Raw genomic sequence first — 16,022 nt, forward strand, 5'->3', positions numbered from 1 at the left:
GTTGAAATAGACTTACAGAACCACCGTTCCCGTGGAGACCAGGAAAAGCAGAAGAAGGGACAGCTGGGAGCACGCTTGCCAAATTTATAGGCAAACATTAGCCCGAGGCGAACACGCCCCCTAAGGGGCGGGACTTATCCCTACATTCATATGTCTGTGGGTTAATGTCAGGGTCTTCTATTCGATTCCATTGGTCGACTTCTCTGTTTTTATGCCAATACCAAGCTGTTTTTAATACTGTAGCTCTGTAATAGAGTTTGAAGTCAGGGTTGGTAATGCCTCCAGACAATCCTTTATTGTATAAGATTGCTTTGGCTATCCTGGGTTTTTTATTTTTCCATATAAAGTTGATTATTGTCTTCTCCAGATCTGTGAAGAGGTAACAGCAGGATTACCTGTCTCCACCTGCTGGGTTATAGGTATGTGAAGCCATGTCCTGCTTTTTTTAAAATAATGTTTTAGTTTTTGAAATTATAATACAATTACATCATTCCCTTTCCCCTTTCCTCCCTCTAGCCTTTCCCATGTGCCCCTCCTTTTTCTCACTCAAATTCATGGCCTGTTTTTCTTTAATTCTGAATACATACATTTATGCATATATATTCCTAAATATATAAATATAACTTAATCAGTTCATATAATGTTACTTGTATGTATATTTTTTCAGGGACAATCATTTGGTATTTGATAACCAGCTGGTGTTAGCATGCCTTGGTTCCCTGTAGTTCTTTGTTTAGGGTTAGGGCCCTATGAACTTTAGCATGTTGGTGTGGTGCTTGCTCATGTCATGTTTAGGCAGCCATAATGGTAAGACTTCATGGACATTTCTAGTAGATACAATCTCATAGAAGAGTCACTGGTTTCCTGGCTCTACCACCTTTCTGCTCCCTTTTCCACAGTGTCCCTGAGCCTTTAGGAACAGGAGTTGTTATTGTAGAGGTATCAGATGTGACTGGGCTCCGCATGGTTTCCCTGAATTTTGTTTGGTTGTGGTTTTCTGTAATAGTCTCAGTCTGCTGCAGCAAGAAGTTTCTTTGATGGATGAGAACTTCACTTATCTGTGGGTATAAGAGCAAATATTTAGAATATCTGTAGGGATTATGCTGGTTTAGTAAAGTGATGGTTGTAGGTTGTCCTCCAAGATCCATGGCTTCTCTAGCCCCAGATAGTTGGCTAGGTTTGTAGTGCTAGGCACAGTTTACCTCTTATTGAGTGGACCTTAAGCCCAATCAACAAGCTGATGATTACCCATTACTGCAGCCTTAGGGTTATCCCGCCACACTAGTTGTTGTAATTCATAAGAATAATAGCTGGATGGGACTGTTGGTGGCTTCCCTACCCTAACTTGTCTCCTGTACTTGGAAGCATATTCTAGTTACTGCGGCACACAACCTCTACGTTAGCTAGGGCAATGCATCTGCCATAATAAACAGATTCTAAAGTGCTAATGACTCAGTAGGTGCATTCCTTGGAACTTTTTATACACACCTAACAGATGTAAAAAAGAAGATTTAAGGTCTCTCTATGCATTTGAATAAATCCCGAACTCCTGCTTAATGGCTCAATCAGTTTATCATTAATATAGACATCTGTGTGATTTCTTTGGGGTTAAATGGCTGTGGAACCTGATGGGAGGACGGAACCTCAGACAACAAATGGCACTCAACGTGGGGCGACTGCATCCACATAAAACCTGAGAGAGCTTGGGAAGTTATTCTAGACAGAAAAGAATAGAGTAAAGCACCGATTATCAATAGCAGCATTTTCTCAGGTGGGCTCTGCTTTCTAGAGGCAAATGTGTCTCATTTAAGAGAGGCTTTCTGATTCAGCTTTAGCTGTAAAACCTTGCAGCTCTTTTAAGAGGTCCTGCCATGAAACACTTAAATGGTGTTGATGAACAGCTGACTGCATGCTTTTTGGTTTTCAGCCATAGCAGGAAAAAACCTACACTGATTTAAAATGCCAGGTTTCTGGGCCGTCCTGCCAGGGCAAACTCTGACTCTTTCAGGCAGGCGGTCCAATTACGGAGCATTTGAGTGTGGTTTGTGATCACACCACTGCAGCTTGCTTGCTAGCAGGGACCTTGAAATGCTGTAGAGTTGTGGCAATAAACATGGCTCTGGCCAGTACCTCTGCCATGAGGCTAGAAAGCTAAAGAATGGGCTGAATCTAGCCGTCAAAGCCATGGCTTTAGTCCTACTCATATTGTTTAGCAAATACACAGTAAAGAGAGATTCAAAGATGAAGAAAACCTCTAAATGGTTTACAGTATGTTAAAAATAAATGCAAGCTTGGGAGAGTAAAGAAAAAGGTTAAAGTCCTTAAAATAAAAAAGAAAGAGAGCAGTTGGGTTTGCTGGTACATGCCTTTAATCCCAACACTTGTGAGACAGAGGCAGACAGACCTCTGTGAATTCAAGGTGTGGCAGCACACACCTCCCAGCACTTGAGGGGCAAGAGACAGGTAGATCTCTGTGAGTTCAAGGTCAGCCTGGTCTACAGAGTGAGTTCCAGGACAAAGATACACAGAAACCCTGTCTCAAAAAATCAAAAATTAAAAATAAAAGAAATAGAGTTTAAAATAAAGCCGCATAAAGATGTAAAATACACAGAGAATACCTGAGGTTATTCCAAATTTATCATCTTTCCCCATGTCTTCTTCATCTGTCCCTCTCCCTTCTCCTAGTTGTTTTTGGAGAATCTGGAAACTTTAGGCAGTGGGGCCTCACTGGAGGTGTGTCTGGTCCCTATCTCCTCCTTACTCTCTTAGCTTCCTGCCTGCCAGAGGGCGAAGAGCCTTCTCTGTACATACCCCAGACACTATGGTGTTTTACCAAGCAACCAGGGCTGAAACCTTCTGAGTCTATGACCACAATAGGTCTTTCTTTAAGTAGTTTACAACAGGAATTTTGTCACAATGGTGCTTAAACCAGCAAATATGACTATAAAGTTCTAGAATATTACCTGGCATTTAGTTAACATTTGATAGAAATGATTAAGATCTGATGAATATTGTCTGTATGTACATTGTTCATTGTTCAGTGGATTATTGGATGCTATTGCTGGTTGTTTTTTACTCTTTATTCTTTTGGTTCTTTGTTCTTTGAAGCCCTGCCACACAGCTCCCAAATAAATACCATACACAGAGTCTTATTCTTTCTTATAAATGCACAGCCTTAGCTTGACTTGTTTCTAGCAAGCTTTTCTTATCTTAAATTATCCCATCTATCTTTTGCCTCTGGGCTTTTATCTTTCTCTATTTCTGTACACCTTTCTTTACTTCTTTCTCCCTGGCCAGCTGGGTGGCTGGCACCTGGTATCCTCCTCTCCTTGTTCTATCTTGCTGCTTCTCCTTTTCCTCCTAGATTTCCCCTTCTATTTATTCTCTCAGTCTGCCAGCCCCTGCCTACCCATTTTCTTGCATTGCTATTGGCTTTTCAGCTCTTTATTAGACCATCAGGTGTTTTAGACAGGAAAAGAATCACAGCTTCACAGAATTAAACAAATGCAGCAGAAAAGGATACAGCACATCTTTGCATTATTAAAACAAATGTTCCACAGCATAAACAAATATAACACATCTTTAATATTCTGCAACAAGATGCAGTTTGCACTGGTCCATGGCAACATTTGTTCACAGTCTTTTCAGTTCCAAATTCACGGTGGTTAGGTAGATGAATACTGATTATGATGGGAGGATTTATTCCATGGCAACTGGCAAATGCTTTAAATCAGAATTAAAATTTTCTCTTTGGAGAACAGAATCCAACATGTTATTCATCTAGGACAGTGCCTGATACCTAGTAGGCATTCATTAAATACTTGTTGAATGAATAAGCCTATGGTACTGAACATCTAGTTGTGGATAGTGTTCAGGCATTGCCTGGTTCCTGGGACAGCTTCCAAAAGCAAACCTTGAAATTCCTTCACTTAAGTTTTTGTCTCTTAGAAATCATTGATAAAGGGAACAAGAATGAGAAGCAGAAATGCCATTGCTGTCTGTCAAGTTCTTGGGGTTCAGCATCTGGTGTATGCATGCAGCATGCTGTTGGCTTGCTCCTTAGATTCACAGCCTTGGGGTTCCTGTGAGGATGCCAGGGTTAGTAAGGACGATCACCAGTCCCTGTGTGCATGCTAGAAAAAATGAGAAAAGAATGTGTGGAATTGATGGCAGGCATTTGTATGTCAGGAGAGTTTAAAAGGGTGGGGACCTCCGTGTTAGAAGCAGGTGTGAGATTATGTTTCAGTCTGGTTGCCATGTCCCTTCTTTTGGAAAGCAAGCTTGGAACTCCCTTACCAGGTATGAAGGAGGGAGCTGCAGCATGGAGGAAGGAAGGTATATGACACATTTGTCCTCATAATTAACACTACCCCAGAAAAACAGCTTCGTTATAAAGATCCCCTACTGGGTGCCTGGCAAGAGCAGCGCGTGCTCTGCCTGCTTGGCTGCCTTCCATCGTGATGTTCTGAGGGAGTCTGCCAGGTGATAGTGTCATTTTATGTTGATTTAATTTTATGAACATAATCCTGTCATGAACATAGTTATGTACACATTGATCCAAGCATTCACGATGTGGCGTGGGGAACATTGGGAAGAACTCAAGGCCATTCTTGTCTACTACCTAGTGAGTCTGTGGCTAGCATAGTCTACATGGGACTCTATGTCAAAACCCTAAATCCTGCAAAAATAAACACGATATAGTCTTATAACACATGTGGTGAGGAACCCACTTCTCACAGTTGTACTTTTCCTCCCAACAGGTGACAGCTAGTATTAGATCTTGTTTATTTTTCTTGACTTTTGATATGTGATGAAGTCGGTACGAATTCATGCAGGAATTTTCCTTCTTGAAGTCTAGTACCCCACCACACGATTTTGTCTGCATTTTTCATTTAAATAATTTTGTTGGATCTGTCTGTTTATCTGTCATCTCTCTGTGGTCTCATTCTATTGCCCTGACTGTCTAGACTCAATACTGACTCATATTCAAAGTAATCCTTCTGCCTCAACCTCCTCAGTGCTTAGATTACAAATATGAGCTATCATTGCCACACTTGTTTCTGGAGTTGGGTTCTCACTATGTAGCCAGGCTGAACTTCTGATCCTTTTGCCTTGACATCCTGACTGCTGGAAGGGAAGATGGCTGCTGCCTTTCTCTCTCTCTTTCTCTCTCTCTCTCTCTCTCTCTCTCTCTCTCTCTCTCTCTCTTTCTCTCTCTCTCTCTCTCTCCTCTCTGTGTGTGCTGTCTGTTCACATCACAGTGACTAGGCTTGTTTTACTATGACTGGTTTTCTCTGAAGTCTTAGAGGTGGTTTCACATGGTACCTAAAAAGCCCTTCTTTCTTTATGATAGTGCACATTGTCCCATTGTATGGATGTATCACGTTTATTTAACCAGGATGCTGTGGTGGATATCAATTTGCTTCTAAGATTTTGCTTTTAAAGCCATGTTGTAGCAAGCTTTCTTTTTTTATTGATTTTTATTGAGCTCTACATTTTTCTCTGCTCCCCTCCCTGCCTCTCCCCTCCCTCCTTCAATCCTCTCCCAAGGTCCCCATGCTACCAATTTACTCAGAAGATCTTGTCTTTTTCTACTTTCTACTTCCCATGTAGATTAGATCTTTTTAAGTCTCTCTTAGTGTCCTCATCATTGTCTAAGTTCTCTGAAATTGTGGTTTGTAGGCTGGTTTTCTTTGCTTTATGTTTAAAAACCACCTGTGAGTGAGTACATGTGATAATTGTCTTTCTGGGTCTGGGTACCCCCCCCCATAATGTTTTCTAGCTCCATCCATTTTTCTGCAAAATTCAAGCTGTTGTTACTTTTTCTGCTATGTAGTACTCCACTGTGTAAATGTACCACATTTTCCTTACTCATTCTTCGGTTGAGGGACATTTAGGTTGTTTCCAGTTTCTGGCTTTGACAAACAAAGCTGCTATGAACATAGTTGAGCACATGTCCTTGTGGCACAATTGAGTATCCTTTGGATATATACCCAAAAGTGGTATTACTGGGTCTTGAGGAAGGTTGTTTCCTTATTTTCTGAGAAATCACTACACTGATATCCAAAGGGGTTGTACCAACTTGCATTCCCACCAGCAATGCAGAAGTGTTCCCTTTTCCCCACAACCTCTCCAGCATAAGTTGTCATCAGTGTTTTTGATCTTGGCCATTCTTACAGGTGTAAGAAGGAATCTCAGTGTTGTTTTGATTTGCATTTCTCTGATGACTAAGGATGTTGAACATTTCCTTAAGTGTCTTTCAGCCATTTTAGATTCCTCTGTTGAGAGTTCTCTGTTTAGGTCTGTACTCCATTTTTTTTATTGGATTATGTGTTTTTGGTGTCCAATTTCTTGAGTTCTTTGTATATTTTGGAGATCAGACCTCTGTCAGATGTGGGGTTAGTGAAGATCTTTTCCCGTTCTGTAGGCTGTCATTTTGTCTTGTTGACCGTATCCTTTGCTTTACAGAAGCTTTTCAGTTTCAGGAGGTCCCATTTATTAATTGTTTCTCTCAGTGTCTGTGGTGCTGGGATTCTATTTAGGAAGTGGTTCCCTGTGCCAATGCGTTCAAGTGTACTTCCCACTTTCTCTTCTATAAGGTTAAGTGTGACTGGCTTTATGTTGAGGTCTTTGATTTATTTGGACATAAATTTTGTGCATGGTGATAGATATGGGTCTATTTTCATTTTTCTACATGTTGATATCCAGCTATGCCAGCACCACTAGTTAAATGTGCTTACTTTTTTCCATTTGATATTTTTTACTTCTTTGTCAAATATCAGGTGTTCGAAGGTGTGTGGATTAATATCCAAGTTTTTTATTCGGTTCCATTGGTCCTCCTGTCTGTTCTTATGTCAAATACCAGGCTGTTTTCAGTACTGTAGCTCTGTAGTAGTTTGAATTGTGAGGATTGTGATGCCTCCAGAAGTTCTTTAATTGTACAGGATTGTTTTGGCTATCCTGGGTTTTTTGCTTTTCCATATGACGTTGAGTACCAACCATTCTTTCTATGTCTGTGAAGAAATTTGCTAGGATTTTGATGGTCATTGCATTGAACCTGTAGCTTGATTTTGGTAAGATTGCCATTTTTACTATGTTAATTCTGCCTACCCAAGAGCATGGGAGATCTGTCCACTTTCTGGTGTCTTCTCCAATGTCTTTCTTTAAAGATTTAAAGTTCTTGTCATACAAGTCTTCCACTTGTTTGGTTATAGTTACTCCAAGATATTTTATGCTATTTGTGGCTATTGTGAAGGGTGTTGATTCTCTAATTTCTTCCTCAGCCCTCTATCATCTGTGTACAAGATGGCTACTGATTTTTTTGAGTTAATCTTGTATTCTGCTGCGTTACTGAAGCTGTTTATGAGTTGTAGAAGTTCCTTGGTAGAATTTTTAGGATTGCTTATGTAAAGTATCATATCATCAGCAAACAGTGAGAGTTTGACTTCTTCTTTTCCAATTTGTACCCCCTTGATATCCTTTTGGTGTCTTATTGCTCTAGCTAAGACCTCAAGATCTATATTGAATAGACATGGAGAAAATGAACAACTTTGTCTTGTTCCTGATTTCAGTGGAATCGCTGGGAGTTTCTTTCCATTTAGCTTGATGTTGGCTGTTGGCTTGCTGTATATTGCTTTAATTATGTTTACGTATGTTCCTTGTATCCCTGCTCTCTCCAAGACCCTTATCATGAAGGGATGTTGTATTTTGTCAAAAGCTTTTTTGATATTTAATGAGATAATCATGTGGTTTTTATTTTTCAGCTTATTTATATGGTGGGTTATGTTGACAGATTTTTGTATGTTGAACTATCCCTGCATTTATGGGATGAAGCTGACTTGATCATGGTGGATGATGGTTTTGATGTATTCTTGGATTTGATTTGCCAGTATTTTTGTATCAATGTTCATGAGTGAGATTGGTCTGTAATTCTCTTTCTTATTAATGTCTTTCTGTGGTCTGAGTATCAGGGTAATTGTAGCCTCATAAAAAGAGTTTGGAAATGTTCCTTCTGTTTCTATTGTGTGGAATAATTTTAGGAGTATTAGTATTAGTTCTTCTTTGAAAGTCTTGTAGAATTTTGAGCTGAAACCATCTGGTCCTGGGCTTTTTTTGGTTGGGAGACTTTTGATGACTGTTTCTATTTCTTCAGCAGTTCTAGGTCTGTTTAATTTGCGTATTTGGTCTTGATTTAACTTTGGTGAGTGATATTTGTCCAGAAAGTTGTCCATTTCCTTTAAGTTTTCCAATTGTGTGGAGTACAGGTTTTCAAAATATGACTTGATGATTCTCTGTATTTCCTCTGTGTCTGTTGTTATGTCCCCCCTTTCATTTCTATTTTTGTTAATTTGAATATTCTCTTTCTGCCTTTTCCTTAGTCTGGATAAAGGTTTGCCTATTTTGTTGATTTTCTCAAAGAACCAACTCTTTGTCTCATTGATTCTTTGTATTGTTTTGTTTCTATTTTGTTGATTTCAGCTCTCACTTTGATTATTTCCTGATGTCTAGTTCTCTTAGGTGAGTTTGCTTCTTTTTGTTCTAAAGTTTTAAAAGGTTCTGTTAATTCACTAGTGTGGGATTTTTCCAGCTTCTTTATGTAGGTGTTTAGTGCTATGAACTTCCTCTTAACGCTGCTTTCATTGTGTCCCATTAATTTGGGTGTTGTGTTGCCATTTTCATTGAATTTTAGGAAGTCTTTAATTTCTCCCTTTCTTCCTTGACCCTTTGATGATTCAGGTGAGCATTGTTTAATTTTCATGTGTTTGTGGGTTAGTATTGGTGTTGATTTCTAGCTTTATACCATGATGATCTGATAAGGTACATTGGGTTATTCCAATTTTCTTTTGTATTTGTTGAGATTTGTTTTGTTACTGAGTATGAGGTCAATTTTTGAGAAGATTCTATGAGGTGCTGAGAAGAAGGTATGTTCTTTTCTGTTTGGATGAAATATTCTATAGATGTCTGTTAAGTCCATTTGAGTCATAACATCTGTTAGTTCTCTTATTTCTCTGTTCATTTTTTGCCTGATTGACCTGTCCAGTGATGAGAGGGGAGTGTTGAAATCTCCCACTATTAGTGTGTGGGGTTGTATGTATGATTTAAGCTTTAGAAGTGTTTCTTTCACATATGAGGGTGCCCTTGTATTTGGAGCATAGATGTTTAGTGCTGAGATTTCCTCTTGATAGATTTTTCCTGTGACTAATATGAAATGGCCTTCTTTGTCTCTTTTGACTGATTTTAGCTTGAAGTCTATTTTCTTAGATATTAGGATAGCTACACCTGCTTGTTTCTTAGGTTCGTTTGATTGGTATTTTTTCCCAACCCTTTACTCTGAGATGATGTCTGACTTTGAGGTTGAGATGTGTTTTTGTATGCAGAAGAAGGATGGATTCTGTTTTCGTATCCAATCTGTTAGCCTGTGTCTTTTTATAGGTGAGTTGAGTCCATTTACATTAAGGGATATTAATGACCAGTGATTGCTATCTCCTGTTAATTTAGTTTTCATTGTTGGTGATGTTAATTTATGCATTTTCCCTTTCTTTGGGATGTACTGCTATGAGATCATCAATTATCTGTGTTTTTGTTGGTGTAGCCAACTTCCTTGGGTTGGAGTTTTCCCTCTAGTATTTTGTGTAGGGCTGGGTTTGTGGCTAGGTATTGGTAAAATCTAGATTTGTCATGGGATATCTTGTTTTGCCTTTCTATGGTGATTGACAGTTTTCCTGGGTATAGTAGTTTGGGCTGGCATCCGTAGTCTCTTAATGACTACATAATGCTTGACCACGACCTTCTGGCTTTCATTGTTTCCAGTGAGAAGATAGGTGTAATTCTAATAGGTCTACCATTATTTATATGTTACTTGGCCTTTTTCCTTTGCAGCTCTTTGTGTCGGCTCTTAATATTCTTTTTTCACCCTGTATGTTTAATGTTTCAAGTATTATGTGGCAAGAGGATTTTTTTTTTCATCCAGTCTATTTGGTGTTCTGTAAGCTTCTTGTATCTTCATAAGCATATCTTTCTTTAGGTTGGGAAAGTTGTCTTCTATGATTTTGTTAAATATATTTTCTGTGCTTTTGAGTTGAACTTCTCCTTCTTCTATATCTATTATTTTTAGATTTGGCCTTTTCATGGTGTACCATATTTCCTGGATATTTTGGGTTAAGCTCTTGTTAGATTTAATGTTTTCTTTAACTGATGAGTCTATTTCCTCTATCATATCTTCAGCGCTTGAGATTCTCTCTTCCATCTCTTGTATTCTGTTGTTCATGCTTGTGTTTGTGGTTCCTGATCATTTTCTCGTGATTTCTGTTCCTATAATTCTTTCAGTTTGTGTTTTCTTTATTTCCTCTATTTCAGTTTTTAAGTCCTGAGTAGTTTTTTTTTCATATGTTCGATTTTTTTCTTGGTTTTCTTTAAGTGATTTGCTGCTGTTTTCTAATTTTTTGTTTGTCTTTTCTTTCATTTCTTTAAGGGAATTTCTAGTTTCCTCTTTTAGAGTTTCAAACATTCTCTTGAAGTCATTTTTTAGGTCATTTTCTTCTACTTCATCCATATTTCGTTGTTCATGTCTTTAGGTTTTACTGGTGTTGTGTTGTTCTTTGCAATGTTGCGTGGGTTCTTACCTTTTCTACTCATCTTTTCCTCTGATAGGTGTGGTTGGGGCTGTCTGAGATTTTGTTGAATAATCTAGGTGCCAGTGAATCCAAAGCTCAGATGGTTGTTTCCCTTGGTACAGTCAGTGTCATAGTTCTAGTTACCCTGTTGGTTATCTCCGTGTTCCTGGAGATAGCTCAGCACTCCTGTGCTTTGCTCTGCTCCCTTGGAGTTTGCTGTCTCAGGCCTACTTTGGTCTAGGTTTCCAGATTTGCCCTGTCTCTGTAAATCCTGGTCTGGAACCCCTCCTGCAGAAGCCCCTGGGTTGGAGTTGGACCAGGAAAGATTTCTGGCTCTGGTCTACTGTTTTGGATGTGTCAGGCTCTGGTGTGCCCGGACCCGCAGAGGACCTGCTTACTCCCTCAGAGGTCCCAGACTCATGCTTAGACCCACAAGAGGATTCAGGTTCCTGCCTATTCCCTTTGATGTCCCAGACCAATTCCCAGACCCACAGAGGTCCTAGCTCAGGCCTACTCCCTCTGAGGACCCAGATTCACGCCTCGGCCCTCTGAGACCTCAGGTTCCTGCCTCTTCCCACAGAGGTCCCAGGTTCATTCATGTCCAGACTAGTAGAGGTCCTGGCTTATGTCTACTCCCTTGAAGGTCCCAGATTCACATCGGACCCTCAGTAGTCTCTGGATCTGGTTCACTCACTAAGCGGTTACTCCCCTGTACCTGTACCTGTACCTGTTCCTTTGGAGATGGCTGACTCCTGATCCACCAGTGTCCTGGGACTGGGTTGGCTCCCCGGACCTGGCTTCTGTTCCTGGTGGAGCTTGTTCGTTCTCTGTCCTAGGTACTGGTTCTGACCCACTCCGGTTTCAGTGGAGATCGCTGACTCTGAGTCAGGTTGCTGGCCCAATCCTGATCAGTTCCATGATGACTAAGGCTACATAGTGAGACAATGTTTCAAAGGAAAAAGAGAAGGAGAAGAAATTTCTTTGGAAGGCTAGCTTTTATGTCCCATTTTTAATGTGATATAAAAAAACACACAAGAAGACCATTCTGAGTCATCAGGATAGCACTTTATCACTTTTTGCCAAGTGATATCAGTGTCTGCGTTTGTCTTTACATGTGTGGTGACTGACACCTAGTACCGTGACTTCAATGGTCTCTGCTACGAGTGGAGCATAGAGGAAGGCTTAATGTATAAAGGTTGTGTTTGCTCTGGAAGGCCAATGCCCTAGTACCATGCTGAGTAATCGAGGGGTGAAAGAAAGTTCCAGCAGACAGACATGGTGAAGACGAGAGTCTCCACACGGATGCCACAGGCTTAGGAGCACATGCGCAGTTCTTGGTTTCAGCAAACATTACTTATTGCAATAAATTCATGTTTTAATTTTATTGCATTTCCTGTCTGTTTTGGCTTTTGGAGAAAGGGTTTCTCTGTGTATCTTTAGCTGTGCTGTAGGCCAGGCTCGTTTCAAACTCACAGAGATCCTCCTGCCTCTGCTTCCCAAGTGCTGGAATTAAAGGCGTGAGCCACTACACCTGGCGCCATGTTTTCATTTTTAAGAATATTGACTTTATAGTTCTGTTTCCATGTAACTCATGAATTGCCATTGCCTTTATAGTTTATATGGTGCAAGTACATTTTTATACTAGTCTCATCTCTGTGTATTTGAGTGACATGACACAAATAAACAACCATTCCTGGGAAGATGGAGAAATTTGCTGTGGATGTTTCTTTGCAAGGAGGGTGCTGAGTGATGTGGTCGAGACTGGTGTCTCATTAATTACTTTTTCTGGTTTCTGTGGCCTGAGAAGAAACAGTTTAAGGAAGGAGAGATTCATTTTGACAGTCTGATGGGATGTGGTCCATCAGAGAGAGGAAGGATGCCTGTGGGGGAGCATGTGATTGCTGTCTGCTCACGTGTAAGTGACTAGGAAGCAGGTGTGTGGGGAGCATGTGACTGTTGTCTGCTCACGTGTAAGTGACTAGGAAGCAGGTGTGTGGGGAGCATGTGACTGTTGTCTGCTCACGTGTAAGTGACTAGGAAGCAGGTGTGTGGGGAGCATGTGACTGTTGTCTGCTCACGTGTAAGTGACTAGGAAGCAGGGAGCTGTGAATGTTTGCACATTTTGTCTTCTTTTATTCCATTTAAGCCCCCAACCCATGTGCTGAAGCCATGGGATTGTGGGTACGTTTTTCTCCCCAGGAAATCCTCTCTGGATTGCTTCAGGGACCCACCTAGGGGTACACCTCAATCTACTGGGTAATCCAGTCAAGTTGACAGTGAAGAGTAACCAACACAGGTGTTTATTTATTTTAATTAATTGATTAATTCATTTTGTGGCTCTTGGCATTAAGCCTAGGGTCTCATATATGCTAGGCGAAGGTTTTGCCACTGGTTTATACCCCTGGACTTTTTTCAACTTTTTATTTTGAGACAGGATCTCTCTAAATTGCCTAAATTGGCCTTGAACTATTCTGTAGTTCAGACAGATTTTGAACTTTCTGTCCTCCTGCCTTAGTCTTCTGAATAGCTGAGACCATGTACCTATCCACCCATGCCACCAGGCCTAGGCAACTCTCTCTCTCTCTCTCTCTCTCTCTCTCTCTCTCTCTCTCTCTCTCCCTACCTACCTTCCTCTATCATCTATCTATCTATCTATCTATCTATCTATCTATCTATCTATCTATCTATCTATCTATCATCCATCCAGTGTATTGTGTTAAAGGCGTCTGTGTAGAGGCCTGTGCCCTACCCTATCAATTCCTGCCTCTCCCAGTTTGCCATCCTATTTAAGTTTCAAGCCTTGGTTTCCAGCCCCTCCCCTCCTCTTCACTAAGTGGCTCCTAAGCTGTTGGGGTTCTGCTCTTCAGATCCAGGCTGGTTAGGGAGAGAAAGCCCAACCATCTTCTCTCTCCACTCTCTCCTCCCTGTGCTGTTACACAGTGTCACTGTTGATATTAAAAGAATATTCTCTCCAAAAAACAAATGAAAGGGTCCGGTGTAGCTGGAGGTTTCTCAGCCCACCTGCTCCCAAGCTGCTTTTAAAATAACCACTCAGAAGCTTACTTAAAAAAAAAATTACAAACTGTTTGGCCTATTAGCTCAGGATTATTATGAACTAGCTCTTGCAATTTAAATTAACCCATTTCTATTGTTCTGTGTTTTATCATGAGGCTCATGGCTTGTTACCTCACATCTTGATTCTCCGAAGGCTGTCTGACTCCTGTCTCCTTGACTCCACCTTCTTTCTCACTCTCTCTCTCTCTTTGCTTGGATTTCCCACCGAGTTATATTCTGCCTGCCATAGGCCAAACCAACTTCTTTATTAACCAATGGTAATAAAACATATTCACAGCATACAGAGGGGTATCCCACATCAGCCCAGCCTCTTGTGGGTGGTACCATCCCTGGGTTGGTGGTCCTGGGTTCTATAAGAAAGTTTGATGAGCAAGTCATGGGGAGCAAGGCAGTAAGCAGCTCCCTCCACAGCCTCTGCATCAGCTCCTGCCTCCAGGTCCCTGCCCTGCTTGAGTTCCTGTCCTGACTTCCTTCAGTCGTGGATTATGATGATGGGAAAGTGGAAGCCAAATAGACCCTTTACTCCCCAACTTGCTTTTGGTCGTGGTGCTTCATCACAGCAATAGAAATCCTGACTAGGACAGCAGGGAAGGGTGCCATAGTGGGAAGTGCAATAGTCACCAAGAGGCTAGAAAAGGAGGGTGAAAGAGGATTTGGAATGGATGCTGGGGCTGACCTAGGCCTAGCATCAGATATGTGAGCCAGGTGTGGTGGCACTTACAATCTTGACACTCAGGTAGTAGAGCTGGGGACAGGAGGGTCACTACTCAGCTTCACATAGTGAGGCATTGTCAAAAAAAGAAAAAGAAAGGAGAGGCTGAAGAGGAGCCACTTTATGGCAGCAAGTCTTTAGAGCTGGGGAATTGTGGGATTTGTTTAGCTTTTGTCCTTTTACATTGATTGCCTGGTGTGTGTGTGTGTGTGTGTGTGTGTGTGTACATTTATGCTACAGTAAACATTACTTGTAGAAGTCACTTCTCTCCTTCCACTGTGTGTGTTCCAGGGGGATGGATGTAGGCTGCCAGGCTTAAAAGAGATTTTATTTGCTGAGCCACCTCACTGGTCCCAGATTTTTTTTTTCCTATTAGTTCACTGCCAAGTAGGAGTCAGAAAAATTGTCACATAGCAATTGGTAACACAGATTTAGCTGTTTGTGGAGACCCCAGAACAACTGTTCTTTTCAGGGTCTTTGAACTTGAAACAGAAAGTGGATGAGTGGTCTGAGAGCTGTCTCCAGCTGCACTGCTCAGCCCTTGCTTCCCCTACGGTGCTAGGGTGCGAGAGACTCACCAGTGACTAAACAGCCACAGCACTGACACTTCAGGAAAGTGGCTTTTTAGCTCAAGTGACTGAAAAGGACCCTAGAAACATCATTCACCCTAAAAACCACAAACACAAGATGGAGTAAATCCAGGACTGCGGTTTGGTGGCTGGAAATGTCTCACGAGCTGTCCACCCACCATTTCACTCCCTTTTGCTTTCCCTATTGCTATCTCTCCGTCCCTACAGATACAGTATAAATCCAAAATGCCATTTCAATAGGATGTTATTTTCGTTAAAAAATAAACAGGGCTTTACTGTACAGCCCAGGCCGGCCTCGAACTTGCTGTCCTTCTCAAGGCCAATATTCTGTTACTGATATATCATTGTTCATGATTTTAAAACAGGAACACCCAAATTATAACTACCTAGTTGTTTGTCAACTTGACACAAGCTAGAGTTATCTGGAAGGTGGGAACCTACAGTGAGGAGATGTTTTATATGATCTGGCTGTAGGGCACTTTTCATTATTAGTGATGGAGAGGGCTCAGCCCATTGTGGGGCCACCCCTGGGCTGGCGCTTCTGGGTTCTATAAGAAAGCAGCTGAGGAAGGCACGATGAACAAGCTAATAAACAGCACCCTCCATGGCCTCTGCATCAGCTCCTGCCTCCAGGTCCCTGCCCTGCTTGAGTTCCTGTCCTCGCTGCTTTTGATGATGGAACTCTGAGTGACATAAACCCTTTCCTGCCCAAGCTGCTTTTGGTCCTGGTGTTTCATCACAGCAGGAGCAGCCCTAGCTAGGACACCCAGCTAGACAGAGAAGGGAACTCACTCCTTCCTTTGGTACGGGCAGGTTTTACACACTATTAAGCCTGATATAATCATTCTTTAGCGTCAGTGTCAGGTTTCCTGTGAGCATTCCTGATGTTCATTTCCCAGGAAATAAGCAGACACAGGAGGGATGGGGCTAATTGGTTCCTTAATCTGCAGCTGTCTGAGCTTTGCTACCACAAGCCTCAGTGAACTCTAGATGACCTTGCGACCATTTTCGCCTAGGCTAGAGGGGGAGCAC

The sequence above is a fragment of the Microtus pennsylvanicus genome, chromosome 7 (genome assembly GCF_037038515.1).
Source record: "Microtus pennsylvanicus isolate mMicPen1 chromosome 7, mMicPen1.hap1, whole genome shotgun sequence".
In the NCBI taxonomy this organism is placed as follows: Eukaryota; Metazoa; Chordata; class Mammalia; order Rodentia; family Cricetidae; genus Microtus; species Microtus pennsylvanicus.